General features: G+C 45.6%; 1 protein-coding gene across 6 annotated transcripts in view; it reads left to right on the forward strand.

The window, feature by feature from the left end:
* Positions 1-22,443, forward strand: part of CNOT10 (CCR4-NOT transcription complex subunit 10) — a 1,248,840-nt gene that overhangs the window by 281,704 nt on the left and 944,693 nt on the right. The gene's annotated exons all lie outside the window — the stretch shown is intronic.

Below are 22,443 nucleotides of genomic sequence, written 5' to 3' on the forward strand. Positions count from 1 at the left end.
TTGTGGATAAAACCATTTTGAAAACAATCGAATTCTAATATTGCTGTTATTTCTTCAATCAAAAGATAATATTTTTTGTTTACTTCGAAGTATATATATTTTTTCAAAGAAGTTTTGGACTACTCATACACCCGGATCGGGTTCTTTGGAGAGCGGCTGTGTGACCCTGTATTTCACTTGGTCTTCTGCCTCACTGCCTATAAAAGCAACCATATCTTCGTTTCACTAGAGACAAGGTGACTTTGAGGGCCAAAACATGTTTTGTTCCAAAAGTACTCGCAAACTTCCATTGCTGCACACCTTTGTGAGACACTACTGCCTAGAAGGGCAGGGCGAGACGGAAGCAAGAGTTGGGAGAGCAGTGCTAGTGCCTCTTTCAGTAAGGTAAGCCTTTCTGCCCTTGCTCCACCTTTTGTCCCAGCATGTAACTGCTGGCTATTCTATTCAAAGCATGTGAATCCACGAAAGATCCAATGCTGGAGAAGCGGTATGTTTCTTATCTGTAACTCCTGTTCTCCAACATTGGTATCTTAAATGGATTCACACCCGCCCACCGTCCACCTCGGGTAAGAAAGGCTACAAGGCAAGTAGATACTCCAGGGTTATAATCTGAAGAGGGCCTCCAGGGTGGGGATAGCAACTCTACTTCCCATTGGTGAAGGCTGAATACACCCAAAAGGACGGTGATGGGCTACAAAAGTAAGCCACATTTTCTTTATTGTATTATGGAATACTGAGGTTACCGAGGATTCCCAGCCTGAAAGCGAATATTCAAAGCATGAGAATCCATGAAAGATGCCAGTGCTGGAGAACAGGAGTTACAGGTAAGCAACCTACTCCTTATTAGGGAATTTATTGAGTGTAAACCTAGCTTCAGGAAGCAACAGAATGCTTTACAGTCATACGGTGAAGAACACATTGGAGGAAGCAGAGCTAGAGGGGAAGGGCTGGCAATTTGTCAGCAAGGGATGTAAAATCAAACAGGGGTGGAAACAGCAGGGTGCAGATCACCCAGTCATAGGTAGGGTGGGGGAGTTGAAGGTGTTTGGACCTAGGTGTTAGGTAGGAGCCATTCCTTAAAGAGGAGGGTCTTGAGTTACTTCCTAAACTGTAAAAGTGAGGGTGCAAGTCTAGGGTAGGCCAGGGTGCAGAAGGTTTAGACTTGAGGGTGCGTTGTTTTACTGGGGCATGACAGTTGATTGTTGTGAAGTGTTAGAAAAGATTTTATTTTGGCAACTTTCCCTACATAGTTTTTATGGACCCCACAATTATGTGGCTTTGTTTTTTAACCTTTTTGAAGGGCAGTAGTGTTCAGCGTCACTTCTCTTCTCTTTGCTCATTTGTTATGGGGAAACTGATAAGTCCTTCAGGCTATCAGTACTGGGAAACTGTTTCCCTTTCATGTTTTAAATTTTTGTAAATTTTTAACATTGCACACTGCACCTTAGAATGCAGTGCAGTGGGGATACTTGGTATCACCCTAGCGTTTTACAATTGGGATTTTTGGTTACTTGTATATGTGTCTAAAGACAAGCTGGTGGCAACATATGTTTACCATGTTTGTGTTAATTGTAGTTTACGCATTTGCGCTTAACGCATATGTCTATCAAATATGGCTAGTGCCCTAAAATGGCCATGCCACAAGATTTACACCTCTTCTTTGGCCACATTGTAGTTTGGCGTTCTTCCTATCTTTCCAGGTCAGGAAATCCCATATAAGGTGATGCACTTGCCCAGGAACGCTGCTGCTCCCGTGGGCTACTGCTACCTGTGTATTTGTGGCCCAATGGACATTTGGTAGTTGACGGCTTGTGGTACAAGTCGCCTTTCCTCTGAATTTCAAGCTCCCAGACTAATGGAATCCAGTCTTAGAGAAGCTTCTTCAACTGCAAATGGAAGGATGCCTGCCGCGTCTGTGTGTGGCGGCCATTGCTCAAACTCTTCTTTCCCCATCCTGTGAAGTGTCCTGCATCGGTGAATCTTGCATTTCTTCGCCGCCAGCGGTTGCCTCTTGCATCTGGACCTGACCAGAAGAATCCTTGCACCCAAAGCTCCTGGGCACTTCTCACTGGAACCAATGGCGGAAAATATAATCTCCAGCGACCCCCCTCCCCCCCAATATCCTAGCTCTAGTGACCCCCAACCCCCCTAGCTCCAGTCGACCCATCATCTGGAAAAATTGGAAAAATCAGTCAGCAGGGGTAAGTAAAGGCAAAGCTCCTTGTCCTCCATAGAATATAATTGGGAACCAGTCGCAACATTCCATTCTACTGCCTTTTGTTTGTCGAACCTGGGTAATACCATCTGAAAGATAAGATAACAATTTACTTACCTAGCAACCTTGTTGAGTATCTTCTTTTGAACAATCACCTACCTACAGAGACAAATTTCTAGGGAGAAGTGTTGTGGCTCCTGTTACTTTGGGCACACAGTCCCATTCGTCTTAGGGATTGAACCACAGAAGTTGGGGAAAGTCACATGTGACTTGGTTCCATCTTTACTGCATTGATTTACTACCCTCTTATATTGATTAAATCATTTGAATGCATTTTAAGAACGTACGGTGAATGCATGTTTATGAAGTATTGTGCGACAATATCACACGCTAGTTTCACTTTTTTAGGTTGTGTGAAAGCCTAGAATACATATTGGTATTTTTATACGCTCTTATCTAAATTGAACCATGTGTGCTTCACTGTGTGGACTCATTGTGGATACCTGACCCAACTTGCACACCCTGAGAATAGCCTTGACTGCTCTTCATTACTACCTTGATTGGGCTTTGGCTAACCTCGGAGTTCACTGTTCCTCCCTTTTCCTTCTCTGAAACGGTCTGTTTTCTGTATTCCTTTACCAGTTGCGTTATATTTTGTATTGTGCTAGAAATGTCTGTGATGATAATAAAATGGCTGTTTTTATGCAGCATTGACTGGACAGTCCCTTTTTATCATTGGGTAGTTTCGCTGCGTTGCAACTAACCAACGATGCACAACCTTGAAGAGATAAGCTTGCCGCTCCGTCCACGTTGCTGAAATTGGGCAAGGTGGTTTATAATGACTTGTGTTTCCAATCGGTTCAGATCCCTTCTGGTGTACTAGCGGTGTGGGGCTGATTGATGGTTTAGAATCCGATATTCATCCCTGCACCACTGGTGCCCCTGAGGTTGATTTGTGGCAGGGACCCCTCCGGCCCCTGTATCCCAGGGCCCAGACTCATCTGTCTGGAATAAAGATGGGGCAGGGGATGATGACAGCGACAACTACGATAACACCCAGGACGAAGAGCCTTCGACGTCGGTGTAGGTGTTCATGACGTTATTCAGGGCCTTGCAGAGCTCTTGGGGTCCACAGCCAGAGCAGGCTCCCTAGGAGTCGGGGTTGTTGGTAGTGGTACTGGCCTGGCGTGCCTGAGCCGTTTGGGCATTTTCCTCCAGAAAGAAGTCCTGCAGGTGGGGAGAAAGGCCTGAAGGAACCAGTTCTCCTGGCCTCCCACTCTCCCACTCTCAGCCGCACACTTCTGTGGTGGTGGTGGTGGTGGTCGTGGTCGTGGTGGTGGTCTTGGCGGCGGAAGCCCTCCTAGCCAAGGCCAAATAGACGCTGTGGCGGGAGATCGTGGCGTTCCCGCCCGACCGTCCCCTGTAGAGAGGGCCTCTTTCACAGCCGGCCTGACTGAGGCCTGTGCGGTTCTTTGGTTTCCCACTTTGACACAGCCAGCAGAGGATAGTGCCTGGGGGGCGAGATAAGACGAACAATGTGGATGCATGCCACTAAAGTCTCCTCTGATGTGCAGGAGAGGTTTCTGGATCTTCCTTTTGAGGGGGTGGATCTTTTTCATTCGTCCTCGGATGACGAGCTGAAGAAAGACCCCCAAGTCTCTGGCCATCCTAACTAAACCAGGGCAGAAGTCCTTCCCTCAGTCCCAGGGAAGGACCGACTTCAAACCCTGCGCTTTGAACAGCTTCCAAGGTTTTCGGGACTGCAGTGCATGGAGGCCAGACAGGTCACCCAGCGACCACAGGAGGCAATGGCAGAGAACATTGAACTTCGGCTCCCCTCTCCTGCCTCCGGCGCCAAAAAGCAATGACGTAACACAGGGAACACAGCTAGCCTCCATGGGGTCGGATGGCTCTCTTCAAGGAAAGCTGGAAGCGTTGTTTCAAGAGTCCTTGGATCCTTTCTATAGTCTCCAAGGGCTTCCGTCTTCCTCTTCCTTTTCCTCTACCATACTCTCCTCCTCAGCTTCAGAGTGATTCCCTATACCTTTTATGGGAGGTCCTCTCTTTTGTAGCTTGCGGCGGAGTAGCCAGTGCCCCAGACAGACAGGGGTGCTGCGTCTTCTACTCCAGGATTTCTGCAGTACCCAAGAACAACCAGGCTGGCCTGAGGGGGTAGTCCTGCACCTTTAATTTCTCTACTGCTAGAACACTTCAAGATGATTACTCAAGCACACCTAGCCGAGTCTCTCTGCACTGGGGACTGGATGTGTACTTTAGATCTCAAAGATGCATACCTTCATGGCCGCAACTCGGCCTCTTGTGTGTTCACAAAGCTGATGAATGCAGGGGCTGGTCTCCTCTGCCTGGAGGGCCATCACTTATACCCTTATTTGGACGACTGGCAGGCGACGGCCACCTCATCCGAGGGGGCAGTGCACTCCTGCCAATGACTGGATGTTCTCCACCAGCTGGGGTACTCCCTCAACTGGCGGAAGTCGCAGCTGACTCCCGCCCAGGACCTGGTGTGCCGTAGAGTGCGCTGGGACATGCTGTGCAATGGGTGTTCCCCCCATGCCCGAGAGGCTCCTTTCCATATGCAAGGCGATAGGGGACTTTCTGGCCTATTCGACCACCTCAGCATGGTGGTTTCAGCACCTTCTGGGACTGATGTGATTCACGGTTCAGCACGCCCGTCTCAAGATGAGTCGCCTCCAGCTCCACCTGGTGGCCAATTGGCACCAGGCAACGGGGTTGTAGTCGGACAGGATCCCAATTCCCCCTGTCCCTCCTCCCGGATCTTTGCTGGTGGCGGCTGGACTGCATTGTGGCAGTAGGAGCCCCATTTACCCTGCTGGAGCCCACTCTGGTGTTGACGGATTCCTCGCTTTCAGGCTGGATGGCTACTCTGGAAGGCTACTCCATTCATGGCGCATGATCCAGGGCAGAAGCCCTCCTGCATATCAATATGCTCGAAGTCTGGGTGGGCCTGGCTCTCAAGGCTTTTCTGCCTATCACGAGGGACAAGGTGTTTCTGATCAGGAAAGACAGCTCCACAAAAAAGTTTTTACTTGAACAAGCAGGGTGGTACTGTTCCCCCGACACCCGGCTGTGCATAGAAGCAGTGTCAATCTGGGAATGGGCCCTGTCAGAGGGGATATGGATTTCCTCAGGCCATTCTCTCAGGGGATAGCAATGCGGAAGCAGACCAGCTCAGCGGCTTGGGGTCCAACACCTACGAGTGGGAGTTACACATCACCTCATTGTTGCCCCAGTTCCAGAGATGGCGGGGTGAGGGGTGGGGGGGGACTTACGGATCTGGACTTAATTTGCATTGCCTCTGAATTCCAAATGTCCCTGGTTTGCTTTGTGTGCAGGACGGGGTCAGGTGGTGTCTGGGGGACGTGTTCCAGCTCTACTTGCACAGCTACAGGTGCTATGCATTTCCTCCTCCATTGCTCCAGCGCACCATCCGCAAGTTCCGGGTGTCGGTGGGCTGTAGCCTCATCCTGATTGCCTCTCACCTGCCGTTGAGGGACTTGGTTCTTGGATCTGCTGTAGTTGTGCTCCCAGGGGCTTGTCCATCTTCCAATTCCCCAACAGGGGCTTCTTGACGCAGCAGGGCAGGGCATTGGAGCAGCTGGACCCAGCCAGGCTGGCCCTAGCGGCCTGGTTCCTAATCAGCTGAGCCTGCACGACGCTCAGTTCTTGGAGGACAACTCGGACATCATACAGGAGGCCGTCTATGCGGTCTCAGTATTTTGATACTTAAAACTAGAGACTCCAAAAACTTGTTAGTAGCCAAATCTGCTTTGAAAGCTTATAAGGAAGACACCCTTGTCGCAAAGTTTGCTTATACATAGGAACAAATCGTTTTGGAACCAAATAAGACGAAGACCCTGTTTTCTACCATCAGAAATGTTGCTTCTCCATCCTGTGCTACTCAGGCTTTCTCTGTCGCTTCAATTGGCTACTGAATGTCTATTTCTTAGACAAAATTAATCTGATTTGTTTAAATATTCTCATAGCCCACAGTGCAAGAATGGCACTGTTAATGCTGAAACTCAACTGAATGTAAACACTGTCTCCTACTTTTTATTTTTCTCCCGTTATTCTACAGACAGTTTCGTCACTTATGGAAAAGCTCAAAACCACAAATCTGATCTATGACTCTATTCCTGCATATTTAGTTAAATGGCACGTACCAGCCCTACGTGGGATTGTCCATTCACTAGTCAGCGCCCCATTGAGTCAAGGAAGTGGCCCACTCGGATCTAAAAAAATGAATCTTAATCCACAAAAAAAAGTCCTTGTCCATAGGACTCTATCAAACTATCGTCCAATTGCCGGTCTCCTTTGGCCTGCAAAAACCCTGGACAAGATGGTGGCAATGCAGCTTCAGAGTTTTGTAGAAGAGCATGGCATCCTGGACGTATGCCCGTCAGAGTTCAGACCAGGACATGGGACGGAGTTGGCTCCTGTTACAGTATGGCATGACATTTTGAGGGCTGCCGATGAGGGTGATATCAGCATGCTTGTTGGACCTATTGGCAGCCTTTGATACTGTGGACTTTAAGATCCTTCTTTCCAGACTCTCCACAGTCGCTTGTGTATCTGAGGAGGCTCTGCTCTGGTTTTCATCCCTCTTGACGGATCAAAACCAGCAGGTTAAATTGGGCCCATTTTTTTCTGACTTGTTGCAAGTTGAATGTGGATCATCCTTGTCCCCTTTGCTTTTTAATGTGTACATCCGCCCACTTTTGAATCTCTTCTCACAATTTAATTTGCAATATCACTTACGCGGATGACACACAAATTTGTGTGGCTAAAGTACTGTGGACGCATCTGCCTGTGTTTTTTTACGCTGTGGTGAGGCAATCAAAACTTGGATGTTGGAGAACAAGTTGCAGCTAAATACAGTATTTGGTCCTAAAAATAGATTAGGAAACCTTATACCAATTCCCTGTCCCTCTCTTTAATGTCCACAAACTACTCACAAAAAGTTAAGAATCTCGGCTGCATCTGGCAGACAAATATGAATTTCAATGGACAGATTAATCAGACGATCAAAACAGTTTACTATGAACTTAAACTGCTTAAACCTCTAATCTCTTATTCTGGATAAAGATTGGTGCTCTGTGGTTGGAGCCTTTGTAAATTCGAGGCTTGATTATTGCAACTCCCTTCTGCTGGGTATTCCTAAATACCAGGTTCAGCGATTGCAGGTTGCTAAAAATTCTGCAGTTAGACTTATTTTCTCAATACCCAAGAAGGCATCTTTCTCCCACTATTGTAGGAGTATTCACTGGCTCCCAGTGCAGCAACAAATCTTGTTCGAGAATCTGTGTCTTGTTTTTAAATGTATTCATGGCTTGGCGCCGGCCTATCTTTGAGCCTTACCAACCAGGCCGATCTGAGGTCATCAGAGGGCCTCCTTCTAATGGTCCCATTCTCAATATCAGTCTCTTATGGAAACAGATGTTTCTCATGTATGGCTCCTCGGCTTTGGAACACACTCCCATTCGATTTAAGGAGAATAGAATCTCTGGATGTATTTAGGAAAAAGCTCAAAACTCATCTCATTAATGTCTGCTGCCACTGCTGATAACATTTCCTTAAATACCACCTGTGCCCAGATACATTTTTTTTTTCTGGGATCCTTGGATATGCGCACTATAAACATTCTATTCTATGTGCTGTTGCTACCCCCTCTCGTCCTCTGGTCACCAGCCTCCTCAAATAGTTTTGACCATTGATTTGAGGCACGGAGAGGAGAAATGCGAAAGTAAAGAGCTAAATCGAGCCTTCTCAATGCTCTTGACTTTTGGATGTGCCGGGGTGGGTGGAAGGGGGTATCAGGTTGTAATAAGAATATGTAATTGTTTGATGATTACAACTCTCCATTATTGTTTTGAACCCTGAACAAGACACTGTTTTTAGGTTTTGCACCTCTTGGAATAATCTGTTCCTGTGCATAGACATGTAATGTGATCATAAATTGCTGTCTTCCACAGGACTGTGAGGCAAGCAAGTGCACAATGGAGGCTGGCAGATCAGAATCCCTAACCTTGTCAGAGAATGCAAGGGGTCTAACATGTTGATACAGAAATGCATCAGAACTGGCTAGGAGAGGTGTGACTCCGAAATCGGGGGCAGTTGCCAAACCCCATGCACTGAAGGAAACAGACCTCATTGTTAAAACATCCCACAGTGATTCCAGTCACACTTTCACTCAGCCTTAAAAGGTACGAGGGGAAAAACATTGTGTTTAAACATACACAAATAAACTGGGAAAGAAAGTCTGATATTGAATCAACAAGACGCATAATAATTAACACGTGGGCATAAGCAAGCATGGCATCAGAACACACAACCCCAAAACATTTCAGTCATCAGGACAGCATGAGGTACCTGGTGCACAGAATCTGTCCCCACACTGAAAAGATTAAGGGCAGCGAACACTATTTTGGTGCCAGAAAACAAAAGAGCACGCCTAAGCATTTCGTCATTAAGGCACATTGCAGCACAGAAAAAGCTTTGGGTTAATGTATGTCTATGACTTAATGATGTTATTAAGTTGAGCATATGCTGGAGAAGTGGGTGCCTCAGCCACATGAGATTCTATTTTGCTCATTTTCTCTAATTTGTTTGTTCTTGGTCTTCTGTGCTTTGCCTTGTTGTTTTTCCTTTTTTTAATTGTAACTAACGGTTTCTTAAACTGTAAATTTCTTTATAAATGTTTGTAAAGGTTTGATAAAACCATATACAAATAATAAAAAAAAAATTCATTTCAGCACCAAAAACCGGGTTGCTTGTAAAACTGGTATGACACCAAGAAATCATTTATTCACAGTTTGATCCAAGTTTCAGCTGCTGGCAGCAATATTCTATAAATATGCACAACAGAAATCAAGCCAATTCATGCCATGGATCATAAGTCTCTGGAAAGTAGCAGGTGCATTACTCAACCAGAAAGGGAGCACTGTAAATTGATAGATGCCTCCAGGAATAGAAAATGCTGTATTTTCTTTGGCTTGGTCCTTTAGGACAATTTCCAATATACTAAGACGGGGGTAAAACGTTCATATTGCCAGCTACTAGCTAGCCATAAAAAGTTACTTGCCACTTCAATTCTGCACATACATACAGCACATGATTTCTTGCTTGCCTAAAGTAAATTACCTCCTGGGCCGTAAGGTATGGTTAGAGGTGTTTAGAAATTTTGTAGGACCTACATTGTCCACCATTTTATCATTTCTTGGCAAGTGATGAGCAGAGCTCTGTAGTCCACGTTGTTGGCTTTCAGCTTAAAGAGCCAGTACATCAGGACTAGAGCAACGACCAATAGAGCACTCTTATCACCCCATTGGTTGACCCATGATTAACGTGGTATTATGTTTCTAACATTGTGTAGCCCCAGCTTTTGGCAATCACATTACCACCACTGACTCCAAGGACCAAGTCCAGAGGAAAGCGAGAAGATGGAGGAAAACTGCTTAAACAACGTTTTACACTCCTGCAGAGTGAAGAGTGGTGAGAATACAACTAGCTCTGTTTAGCAGCTGTAGTATTACTCTGCAACTCGTATTCCCTGATACAAACCAAGAGTAAACATTCACTTCAACCCTAGTGATGAAGTGCTTGCATCTGTTCACATTCAACACTTACAGCTTCATTGGATATTCCCAAATCCACCCCACCAGATAGTTTTAAAAAAACATCTATTTATTACATTTTTATGCAAAAACAAGTATGTGTACACAATACATCACCACATACATGGCTCACCAGCGAAAAAGAAAAAGAACTTCCAAAAGAGAACCATTATTAAGGAGCCCCCCATCTCGCCACATTTCCCTTTGTACGTCCCCTCCCCCCGCTACCCCATCGCATCAGGCCTGAACCCCCTACCTCCTTGCATTCATACAATACTTCAACTATAATGGCGACTATATAGGGTGATTAGCCCCCAATGATTGAAACAAGGGGCAAGAAAAGTACCATATGCTTTCCCAAGCATCACTTGATGTAAGTCTATCAGTTCTCCAATTTGTTCCACTTGTGAGGTTCTGCCTCGCCTCCCCTGCACATTCTAATGAACATAACTTAAGAATCAGACCAAGGCTAGCCTGTTTGGTAGGGGATCCGGCCGCCTTCCAATGCATAATTAGCAGCTTGCACGCCGAGAATAACAATGCATAGGCTACATGCCTCAAATTCTGGTCTGCGTGCCAGTCAGTGTTATTTGAACCACAGAGCATGGGCCCAGAGGCAAAGTCAATGGAGACATTTGGGACTCGGGAGATCAACTCATGAATATGCTTCCAGTACTCCATTATAGCCGGGCATGACCACATGAAATGGCCCAGCGTGCCTAGTCTGCCGCAATGGTGCCAACATGCGGTGGAACATACCAGACCCATGCGGTGTAGTTTGCTAGGGGTGTAATGAAGACGTTGGGATTATTTTATATTGGATTTCTCTATTGCTTAAGTTTCAAGACATGGCGGGGATACTCTCAAAGTAGTCGTATATGTTGCCTGCATCTATTGAAGCATTCAAGTCGCTAGATCATTGTGCTGACAGGGTGATATTATTGCGGTTGGTGGTGTTAGGTGTGCTTGTTTAGAACATGATCAAGGCCCATAAAAAGTATTGCGTGCACACTGATCCAAGTGGGGGCAGCTCGGGTGTCTGCACCTAATAATCCTCTCATTCTATGCCATTGGGTTAATGTCAGGCCGAGCAGTGGGTGCGTTTTGATGTTCTGGGGCAGCTTGTTCCACGGGATGGCCAGAATTTCACCTGGTGTATATGGCGCCACCAGTGAGAGTTCAATTTGAGGCCAGCTGGCCTAGTCAGTTGTGACGAGCCATCCATTGGCCCAGCATACTTGGGCGGCTTGTTAATGGGTGCGCCACACCGGTATCGCCAGGTCACCATCGTTCTTGGAGGTTTGTAGGATCTCCAACCGAAATCCGGCCTTCCATAGGAATTTGGACAATTGTTTGATCAGATCCGCAAACATTTTCACTGAGGGAGCACATGGAAGTATTAACACAAGATAAATTAATTTTGGAAGTGAATTTATCTTTAAAGCGTGAATGCGTCCCATCAACGACAGTGGCAGTGTGTTCCAGCTAGTGAGGTCTGCGACTATCTTTGTTAGTGTGGGTGTGTAGTTTGTTCCCTAGATCTCGGATGGAATGGGCAATGTGGATGCCTAAGTATTTGATGGAGTGTTGTTGAAGGCGAAAAGGGGCAATCCCTCCCGGGTCCCATGGTATGTCTGGCTAGATAGGAAAAACCTCTGATTTCGACCAGTTCAACTTAAATCCTGTCATAGTTTATCATGCCATGATCTTTCTGGAGAAGAGCGCCTGCTACCTTTTTTGAAATATTTGAAAGGAACTTGGTTGGTCACCCTGAGTTACCTGGGGGCAACCAGACGTGAACTCTCTGCTCACTGTGCTCAGAGAGGCACAGCTTCACCTCACTGAGGCCCAACAAGGCTGAAACACGAGTATGGGGTTGCTGTTGGTACTCTTGTTCAGAGAGGAATTGACATAGCATTTTGGTGCTGGACTGCCCATGTGTGCGGGACAAAGACTAATATGCAAATGGTTATTCCCCATCTGTGAAAGGTACAGTGAGCAAAAAGCGTGTGCTGCAAACTCTCATTTCAGAACAGGTTATCATGCCATGTTCTTTCTGGAGAGGAGCGCCTGCTACCTTTTTAAAATCCTGTCATAGGCCCAAACTCTTGTAGTAGGTGACACAAGCGTGGGAGTGATACCGAGGAGCTTCGTACATAAACCAGTAGGTCATCAGCGTATAAGGATATGCGATGCTCCTCCACTCCTCTGATCACACCGTTCCAGAATGTGTCATTGCGGAGCTTCTCCGCCAGCGGCTATATAGACAATGCATGCAAGAGGGGGACAAGGTACACCCCTGTCTGGTACCAGAGCATGAGTTACATTTATCAGAGGAGTTTCCATTCGTAGTTACTGAGGCCTGTGGGTCGGTGTAGAGTAATGGTACAAGCTCTATCAGAGCCGGTGGGAACCCATAAGTAGCGAGTGCGCTGAACATAGTCTCATCTTTATTGACTGCCTTTTCAGCGTTGATTGTTAAAAGTAATTCGTCGGGGCTATCTTGTCCTGCTAGGACATGTAGGAGTCGCCTAACATTATCCACTGAATGGTGGTGACAATAAAGCTGGTCTGGTCTTTGTGTATAAATTGGAGTAGCTTGTCGATTCTGCATGCTATGCACTTCGCTAGAATCTTGGCATCCGCATTAATAAGTGAAATTGGCAGATAAGATCCACAGTCTTCGGGGTTACACCCCGGTTTGTGGAACACGATAATATTGGCCGCCATCATAGAGTTCGGCAGATGACCTTTAACTGATGCCTCGGCAAAAATAGATTCAAGCAGTGGGGCCATACGGCTCTTCATAATTTTATAGAGATCTATTGGTATGCCATCTGGGCCAGATGCCTTCCCTACAGATAATGAGGCGATGGCGTGGGTAATTTCTTCATAGGATATTGGTTTCTCCAATTCTGATTTTTGTGAGTCATTGATTGCTTGTAGGTGGAGTGAGGCGAGAACGCTGTGATTTTCTCAGGGGCCAGTGGGCTTGGCTTGGCATATAGCTGGCGATAAAATGCCTCAATGTTTTTTTTTGTCTGTAAGTGACCTCCCCTCTTTGTCCCGAATACTTATAATTTGTTGAGAAGCCTGTCTGGTACGAAGGGCGAGTGCCATTCGGTGCAAGGGCCTATCAGTGTCCTGGTAGTAGGTCTATGACCAATTGTTGAAGGACTTCTGTACTCGCTGTGTTGTAATTTGCCTAAGTTTACCCTCCGAGTCTAATGAGCCATGTATATGTGGTGGTGTCATAGGACCGTTTGTGCTGGGTTTCCAGTCGTGCAATGTCAGCTGCGAGCCGATTTTCATTTTCCTGCCATCCCTTTAATTTATGGGCCTATCGCGAGATACATTGTTCCCTAAGAAAAGCTTTTAAAGGCGTCCCAGCAGGTGTCGGAGTATCCTGGGATTAGGTTAGTGCGCCAGAACAGGTTGATGTCTTCGTCTAGTTTCCTAGTTAAGTCCTGAGTAGGTGAGTGATCTTGGATTCAGACGCCACGGTGGCCTAGCTAGGGGTATGTCTGCTATGTCAACGAGCAAGAGCACCGGTGCATGGTCTGATACCATCATTGGGAGTATTGAGCATTGGTGGACATGGGGAAGGATACTTGTTGGAGCTACCCAGTAGTCCAGTCTGGAGTACAACTTGTGGCAGTTAGAGAAAAATGTGAAATCCTGGCAAAGGAGGTGAAGGTGTCGCTATATATCGGCGAGTTTTAGATCTGTCCTAAGAGTAAGCAGGGTAACGTGTTTGCGTGGGGTGGAAGGGGTCAATAGTATGGCACCCTGGCGGTCTAGGGTTTATAACTAGGATTTTATTCCAGTCTCCGCCTATTAATGTGAGTCTCCCTATGAACGGTGCACATTTCACCATTACCTGTGTAAAGAAAGCTGGTACGTCTTCGGTCGGGACGTAGATATTTAGGAGCGTAACGTGTTGTCGGATCAGGGCTTGGATAATAAAATATCTGCCGTCCTTGTCGATGACAGTGTGTAGTGTATGGACCGGGAGCTGTTTGTGATCTAACATAGAAATGCCCCTATGACCTCGTGGGGCAAACGGACTGCTGCCCTGACTCTAGATTCATTGACATCAAGGGGAGTCTCTTAGAGAAATTAGATATCGCATTGTGTGTCTTGCACATAGTTAAGGACCCACTGTCGCTTGATTGGGTGCCCAAGACCTTGCATATCAATAGTTATAAAGCATACGTTAGCCAAATCCATGTGATGCCATCTTGTAGTGGTTAGGGCTGACGGAGGTAGGGTGTATCCATGTCATGAGGGATCGTAGCCGGTCTAGGCATGGTGTGTGTATGTGGTACATCAAGTAACCTGTCACACATGGCCATTAACATAAAGGCCAAAACATTAACATAAACATTAGTACGTGTGTACAGCAAGGCATAAAATAAGTGGCGTTGCATAACAATTTGCTATTCAATTGTCAGTTTGCTAATCAAATGGACACATGTGCAGCAAAGATAGCTATTTAAGTTGCCCTCTTCAATGAAAGCACAGCTCGCCTTGCATTCCTCTCTTGCCCTCTGTGCTCTTTTCCCCCTCTTTTCTATGTTCAGTTCACGTCCTAATGGAGAGTAAGTGCAGCAGTAATCATCTCCTCCACTCTTAGTGCCAGCATGTGTGGGGGTGCTAGGCAAGAATTTCTTTCAAATAATTGCAAACCAGAAATAATGGGGATGCTACTTTTATTAAGCTTTCTATATATGCTTCTGGCAAAGACCAGTATTTATATTTTATTTAAAAGACAGTCCTGCAATTCCATTCCTAAAATGTAGTTTGTTACATAATGCATGATTAAAGTATTGATACTGTAAAACATTGCATCATCTCCATGCTTTACAGTAAAGTTTAGGTTAGTCTATCTACATTTCATTGTCAACTAGATTTCATTTTGTTGGGGAAGATGCATCACATTGACAAGTGAACACTTTAAAAAATGTTCATGATCACATGATCTAATGCTTTTGAGGGCAAACCTAGTTCCGTAAACTGCAGGTTGCATACATCTTGCAACTGGTGCTCAACCCATGCAGGGAACCCATACTCCTTTACATTACTTTTTATCACCTAGTTGCTTTATACTAGGTACCCTGAAATTGAGATGACCACAAACTACAATATTCCATCTAGTTTGCCCAGTTCTCTGCCTGCTACGCAATCCACTTGAAATCTTTCTTTCCTCGTACATAAAACGAAGCAAACTAAATGCTTACGCAAAGTAGTGATCAATAGTACCACCAATTTGTACATCTACAGATCTATTACAATACCAAACACTGTAGTTAGCTTCCAGAGCTCGCTTTGCTTTATGATTATGACTGCATTATATATTGCCACCTGCAGGAGACAGCTGGCCAAACTGTTTTCAGAGCCTTTTTATCATACCTATTTATTTGTGTCCATTCATGCAGCTAACCTTTTACATTTTCTAGACATTCAGTTGTGGCTCAGTCTTTTTTTCACCCAATCACATAGTATAGTACATTTATGATGGGCCAGTAGCATTTGCAAGAGATGTTTGAAACTTTTATTTAACTTTTACTTTGTTTGCAGTAAATGTCAAACAAAAGTTTCACTGTGTATGGCTGGCCTCTGGGTGGCATCACTGTGCCAAACAAAGTTGGTTTGTAGTGACATGCACCATTGTACACTAATCACATTTTAAATTTGTTTCATGTCTTATTCCAGCGGTATGCAACACTGCTCTACTGATAATTTAATGTCTTGGGTACTAATAACTTCTGATAACATGAACAATATTAGTCCAACATTGCAAATCAAATGGGTCTGTTTGATAATAAAAAAAATGTATTAGCAAACTCTGCTGATCAGTTTTTGAAAACTAATTTATGCCTGGGTACAGTGGCCCAACACTACTTCTCAACTGCCCATGCACTGGGGGAATGTAGAAGAGCAGATCCCAAATCTCCTCTACCTTAGGCATGATGGCACACCCCTCTGTGATAGTTTATGGAGCCGAGGGGCCCCAGTGGAGGGGGAGGGTCCAGGACCTGTTTGAAGGCAGGTAAGCGATATCCATCAATTGGCTTCACTCGCTTAGTGCCGGAAAGTCTGGTGACCTGAACATTTTCTCCCATGTTGAGGCAAACCCCCTCCCTCCCCCCCCCCCCCCCCCCCTCAAGTGTGCTTCACTGCATCAGCCTGGTCAGGGCACCATATGTTGGCTTGAAGTGGTAGACTTGCGGGCCCATCAGGTGGCATTAGGGGGTCCGTGCTACCGGGACCATTAGGCAGTCTCTCCGTGTGTTCCCGCCTGCCCCGAGGGCGTTACTGCTGTTGAAGCTGCCCTGGTGGGTCGTCTGATTGGCGGGCCAAGCTTTCCTCCCCGGTATCATGAGGAAAGTCTGTAGATACTAGGTCACATTGTCTCACCATGTTTTATCTAGAAGAATGCACTAGACTGCCGGAAATTTCAGGCAGAATTTGTATGACGTGCCTTTCAGTGCCGTAAACCGAGGGGCAAACCGCTTCCTTGGACGCAAAACTTCTATGGATTTCTGTCCTCTCAGCTCGCACTGTGCCCACTGTTCTGTACGCATGAAGTATGGCCACTTTATGTCGAAAGTTGAGGAGTCTCAGTGTTAAAGGCCTTGGGCGGTCTCTGGTTGCTAGTTTTGAAATCTGTGCTCTGTGGATTCTTTCAATGGTGTAGGAGTGTGAGTCTTGAATATGCAATTGGTCTTGGAACAGCCGGTATGCATACGCCTCGAAGTCCAAGCCCTAAGCCAGTTTCCGGGAGGCCGATGATTCGAAGGTTGTTTCGTCAGGAGTGATTTTCCTGATCCTTGACTTTCACCCCTATGTGCTGCACTTCTTTAATGAGGCTATCCAGATCGGTAGTGGCTACTGCGCTGTTCTCCTCGAGCGCGCTGATTCCCTGTTTTGTAGTGCGCACAGCCGGGGCATTGAGGCGAGTCTGCATGTCCTGAATGTGTATTCTAAGATATTGCAGTGTACGCTGAAAGCTACTTCTCATTTTTAATGCAAACTGCTCTGGTGAAACAAACACCCCGTTTGGGGTACATATCGTCTAAGCATGAAATGCCCTGAAGTCTCCAAAACTCCCCCAGTTCTGCAAAATTGCTACGTCGCACGTCCGTGCCACAACCTCTATTTTCCAAGGAGAGAGTCCCGGGTCAAACAGGCGGTCGGCCGATAAGCGCTTTTGTGCTCTTTTCCATGCGTGTTCCGTACAGGCGACCGGATCAATTGTACATCTGTCTGTTTTTTGCAGGATATTGGCACTCCCTGGAGAGAGTACAGACAAACAGATTGTCTATCTATGCGTACGTGGGGGGTCGTTTGGCCTCCGGGCATCCAGAACTTGGTGAAGAACAGTTGTGCCGCCAAAAAAATAAAGTTCGACATCAGGGGTCCCTACACCCCCGTTTTCCTATGGCCGTTTTCCTATGGCCGCGCTAGCACCTCCCAGCTGATTTGTGGGCCAATCTGATTAGTAGAGATCGTATTTCTTTGAAGTATCCCATCCTTGGCCATACCAGAATCTTCTGAAAGATATAAAGGAGTTTAGGGACCCCCAACATTTTGACTAGCGCAATCCTACCCAGAAGAGAGAGGGGGGTGGCTGCTCCACCTGTCTACACTGGCCTTCAACGCTCGTTCCCCAAGATATGTGACCGCTGTCTGTTCCCATCCATAACCTTGTGTGCTTGTCTAGACCCAACACACAGTAACCTCATTTAGGGGGAACAGGGAGGATTTGGACCTATTAATTCTGAGCTTCACGACCCCCAACTCTAGGGACATGCACCCTCTGCGAAGCACCACCTTGAACGCCTCCCACAGGGTGCCCCTCCCCAACACAGTTCCCAGGTTCTCCCTAAAATAGTTCTGGATCAAGCTGTGAACCTCGCCCTTAAACACTACGTCCGACAACGCCGCTGATTTGAACCTCCAGTCAGGGCGGGGCCAAATCCATATGCACAGACCACAACACTGGGGTGGTTGGATAGCGTCCTCGGCAGCATCGCGCAATCCTCTATCCGCTGTACCAAGTAGGAGCAGGCCAAGATGTAGTCCAACCTAGGAGACATGTGAGCAGTAGTGGTGCGAGAACCCCTCCCTTTCGGGCCACAGTCCCCTCCATACGTCCCCCAATACTCAAGTCCCGTCTCCTTTCCTCCATAATGCATGGGCGTCCTTCCAAGGGACTGGAGATGGAACCTTTTTCACCATAAAAAACCTTCTTCCCCTTTAAATTCAGAGGCGCGCAGGGATGCAGCCCAGGGAGCATGCGCATGCCCTGAAAAAGCCCTCCGCGCCACACCTCAGTAGCCTTTTCCGCGTCGACGGGAATGGTCCGAATTCACCAGTGCTCCTGGATTTGGCTTAGGCCATGTAATTCCACGCGGGGATACTTTATCTTTTTTGTCTTTTTATCATTCAGGTACTCAGTCCTCGGGCGTCATGCCCCCTCCCGGGGGCATGTAGAATTCCACAGAGTTCAACAGGTGCCCATCCTGCAACGGGCTCTTCCCAACCTCGGACCCCCACGCCCTCTGGCTACATTACCACGGTTGGCAAGCTTATAAAGCGTGTGGCTCACTGTCCTCGAAAGCGCTGAAGAACAGACAGAGGACCTCAAGAACTTTCTGAAACACTATGCGGGCATCGTCACCAAGGTACACTAGGATATCACTCAATTTTAATTTGGTGCCACAGGCAGGGTATTGCACAGTCAGTTGGTTTGCAGTGGGAGACCTAGTGCGTACATCCCATGGGGAGCCCAACCCCCATTTGTTATAGCCCATTGGTGTGTGTTCCTTCCCAGTTCGCCATCCGTAGCCTGTTTGGATTAGTCAACTCAGCAGTGTTCCAGAGAGGATTAGCGTGGTATACACGGAGCCCAGCCTATATGTTTGATTCCAGGACTGTGTTTGGGCTCTGGAGGCCCCTCTAGACTGGGTCCGGCCACCGTGGGGCGACCTCTTACCTTTATCAAATAATATCGCCAGCGCGTGCGCAGCAGGATTATGGGGGTCTTAACTTCTCACCACACCGGGTCCAAAGCCATAGCTGTGCCCCCCGCAGCCAGTGATCTCGCTATGGATTTCGGAGGACTCAGGGGTGATTGCTTCCTGGAGCCCCGAGCTTGCGGCGGTCCGCCCGGGTGTTTGTGCTGTGCAGGGTCACCGGGGAACCCTGTGGGGCATGATGAATCGATGACATCCTCCAATTCAGACAGGAAATCATCATTGGCAGACCATACCCGGTCGATAAGAGGCAGTGTTTTTCTTCAAGAAGGACACAACCTTCAAATGGGAGCCCCCGGCAGCAGGGCTCGTCCAGCTCTGCTGACACAGGGATTGCAGCATTAAAAGTTTTGGTCCCCATACAATTCTGGATGGCTAACCAAACTTAATTTAAAGGCGTTTCTCAAACAGAAATGTGAATTTGGCTGTCTGGTAGACTACTTCTCAGCATTAACTAGTTTCATTCACTCGGCCTATCTGGCCAGAGTCTGCATAAGACAATGAGATTGCATGGTCATTTCTGGAAAGAAGCAGGAGTAAAACATAGAACAAAGCCAGTGCTTTTGGTCGCAAGGCTTAAAACGAGGTAGCCATTTCCGCTACTACAGACTAAACAGGTTAACTTGTGCTAGAAAAGATGGTGCATAGAAGAGCCCCTAATAAAAAAATAACAATACCACCAGCTGCATCAAACACTCATTGCCTGGGTAAGGAAGAAAGCCAGTGATGAGCAGCAAGAGTGTGGAAAAGGTATTGGAACGGGGCGGTATCTGAAACAGGAGACTAACGGCAGAAGTAAAGAGAGTTAAGTAGAGCGAGCACATAGACTGGGAGACCAACAGGTTGAGAATAGTTGTCAAGGAGGGAAGGAATTGGAGAATAAGTGGCAGAGAAGCAGAGAAAAGAGTGGATGTTAGTAATGTTTACAATGCTTAAAGTGACAGATGACGGCATAAGTAACAATGTGGTTAGCAACTGAAAGTGAGAGGTAAAAAATGACAGCAAGATTAATTAGGAGGATTTAAATGAAATAATGGGGAGAACAGTCATAAGGGGGATTAGGGAGAAAAGATTTCCTTATGTGATGAATTGAGATGTGAGAAATGGATGGGTGTCCCTAGCTTGATAGTGGAGAGACAATAGGAGATGGAAGCATGAAGTTGGTCCATGAAAGGTAAAGATTTTTTTTTTTGCGTTTAGTTTACTGTAAACCTTTTAACTTTACATATTATTAGCAAAGATTTCTCGTTTGGCAACTTCCCCTACATAGTTTCTGTGGCCTCATCTTTCTGCTTTGTTTTTAACCTTTTCTGACTATTCGAAAGGCAATAAAGCTCTCAGCTTCACTTCCCTTGTCCTCATTTTTTATGTGTAAACTTCTCAGTCCTTCAGACTAGAAGTATTGGCAAACTGTTTCCTTTTTACATTTGTGTGACTTTTTGATGTTGCACACAGAATATTGCAATGCAGTGCCATGGGGGGGACACTTTTGTACCACCCTAGCTTTTTACACTTTGGATTTCTGGTTACTTTTATATGTGTCTAAAGACAAGCTGGTGGCAGCTGATATATTTTGATAATCTTTGCATTATTTTTAGTTTGCACATTCGGTTTTACAGCTCATGGCTACTAATCGTGTCTAGTTCCCCCAAAAAGCTGTTGCCACAAGGTTATTGCTTGGTCTTTGCCCATATTGTAGTATGACCTTCTTCCTGCCTTGCCAGGTGAAGATATCCCATATAAGGTTGTGCACTTGCACAGGAAAACGGCTGCTTTTGCAGGTTAGTGCTACTTTTTGTGTGTTGACAAGCAAGGGGGTGGGACTGTCATTTCTTCAGATTAGTGTTGGCCTAGAATCCAGTAGATTTAATACCTTACTCCATAGCAGGGCTTAAAGTCTGGACCAATCAATACAATAAAGTATATACTAGTTCTGCATCATACGTTAAACGGGGCATCCTATTCATCGTATAAAACCTAATCAAGAGTAGAAGTAAAAAAACACCATATTTCTCGTTAACCTTTTGCCTCTGAAGCGAAAGCAACAACTGCAGTCTTTTAACCTTCTTTTTAATTTAATTATATTTATTGAAAATAACAATGGTCCACCACTTATAGTTTCACACCATTTGTAGACCAAAAAAAAGAAGAGGACTTAAATCATATTTTTTGATTACTTTGAGTTGATTAGTTAGATCTTATGTAGAGCTCCAATGTATTTATTAAGTGTTGTAATCATCTAGGGGTTTGTGATAAGAAAACCAAATTGTTGGTATACACTAAAGATTGAATAAAAATGTTGCTAAACGAGGAGCTATGGACTTAACGGATTCCAGAGTCTTTGCTAAGTCTGGAGAATATAGGTTAAACGGGACTGGCACAAGAATAAAGCCCTATATTAACCTCTAAAAGACAGAATCCAATCCTATGAATTACCCTTTGAGTTTAGTCTAACCTGTACAAATGTATTGGTGTGACGATCTTTTAAAATATTAACCAGATGGAAAGGACACCTCCACTGTAGCAATTTCTCCCAAGGTAATGAATGATCTATTAAACGCCATATAGGGACGAATAAACACCAAATATGTAGTTTTACATTAATTGTACAGTCTAGTAGAAGTGATAACCGGAATCCATTTAACATAGTTCCTATACATTTCATGGATACCAACTGAGATTCGTCAATAATCCCCCTTCCAGAACTCATTTAAAACCTGTCAAGCACATATTTTGCTTTATACATCTATAAAAGTGATAGGCTAATAGTTAGCTGGTTTATACCTTTCACCTTTCTTATAAATCTGAATATGTGAAATCTTCAAGGCGGAAGGGAACACATGATGATGAAAAATAGAATCAAATAAAACAAAGAAACCTACTCCAAGTCACCAGATCATCTTTTATTATCTGCATAGTTATCCCATCAGTACTTGGAGCTCCAGACGTTTTCGCTTCTCAAATGGACTCCTCAATATCCTCTACCAGAATGTCAATGGTCCATATACATTTGGTATATGACTTAGCCTTTTATAATAAAGGTTTGTCTCTGCATTTAAATCCTTAAAAGTACACCTTCCAGTTGGTCTCTGACACAGGGTTAATTTGTACTGAAATGTGATTTATTTTTTCAACATTATTAATTAGCCCCGAAAATGTTTCCTGTTTATTAGAAGCACTTCAGATCACAGGTTAAAGTTTTGATAAACTTGGGGGTCCCAGCTGGAGTTACTGAAGTCTGCAGAACTTGTTGTCGAATAGGCAGAGGTCTTCAGATCAGAGCAACTGACAATAGATGATTCAACAGTTTTAATTGCTACAACTGCAGCATCCCGCTTTCCGCACAGCGTAAATTTAATATGTAGGGACTGGCAGGCTCCTTACAAAATCAGTCGGCAACAAAGACGGACTCTGCCACTCAGCTTTTCAGATTTTGGTATCTTAAGCATAGGAGTGACAATTCAGAAAGCAAGAATGGTGGATGAAATGGAAATATTTCAAATACAATAAGGGGGCAAGAACTTGTCCACGAGGG

The sequence above is a fragment of the Ambystoma mexicanum genome, chromosome 2q, assembly GCF_040938575.1.
Source record: "Ambystoma mexicanum isolate Mex_15411 chromosome 2q, UKY_AmexF1_1, whole genome shotgun sequence".
NCBI classification, from domain to species: Eukaryota; Metazoa; Chordata; class Amphibia; order Caudata; family Ambystomatidae; genus Ambystoma; species Ambystoma mexicanum.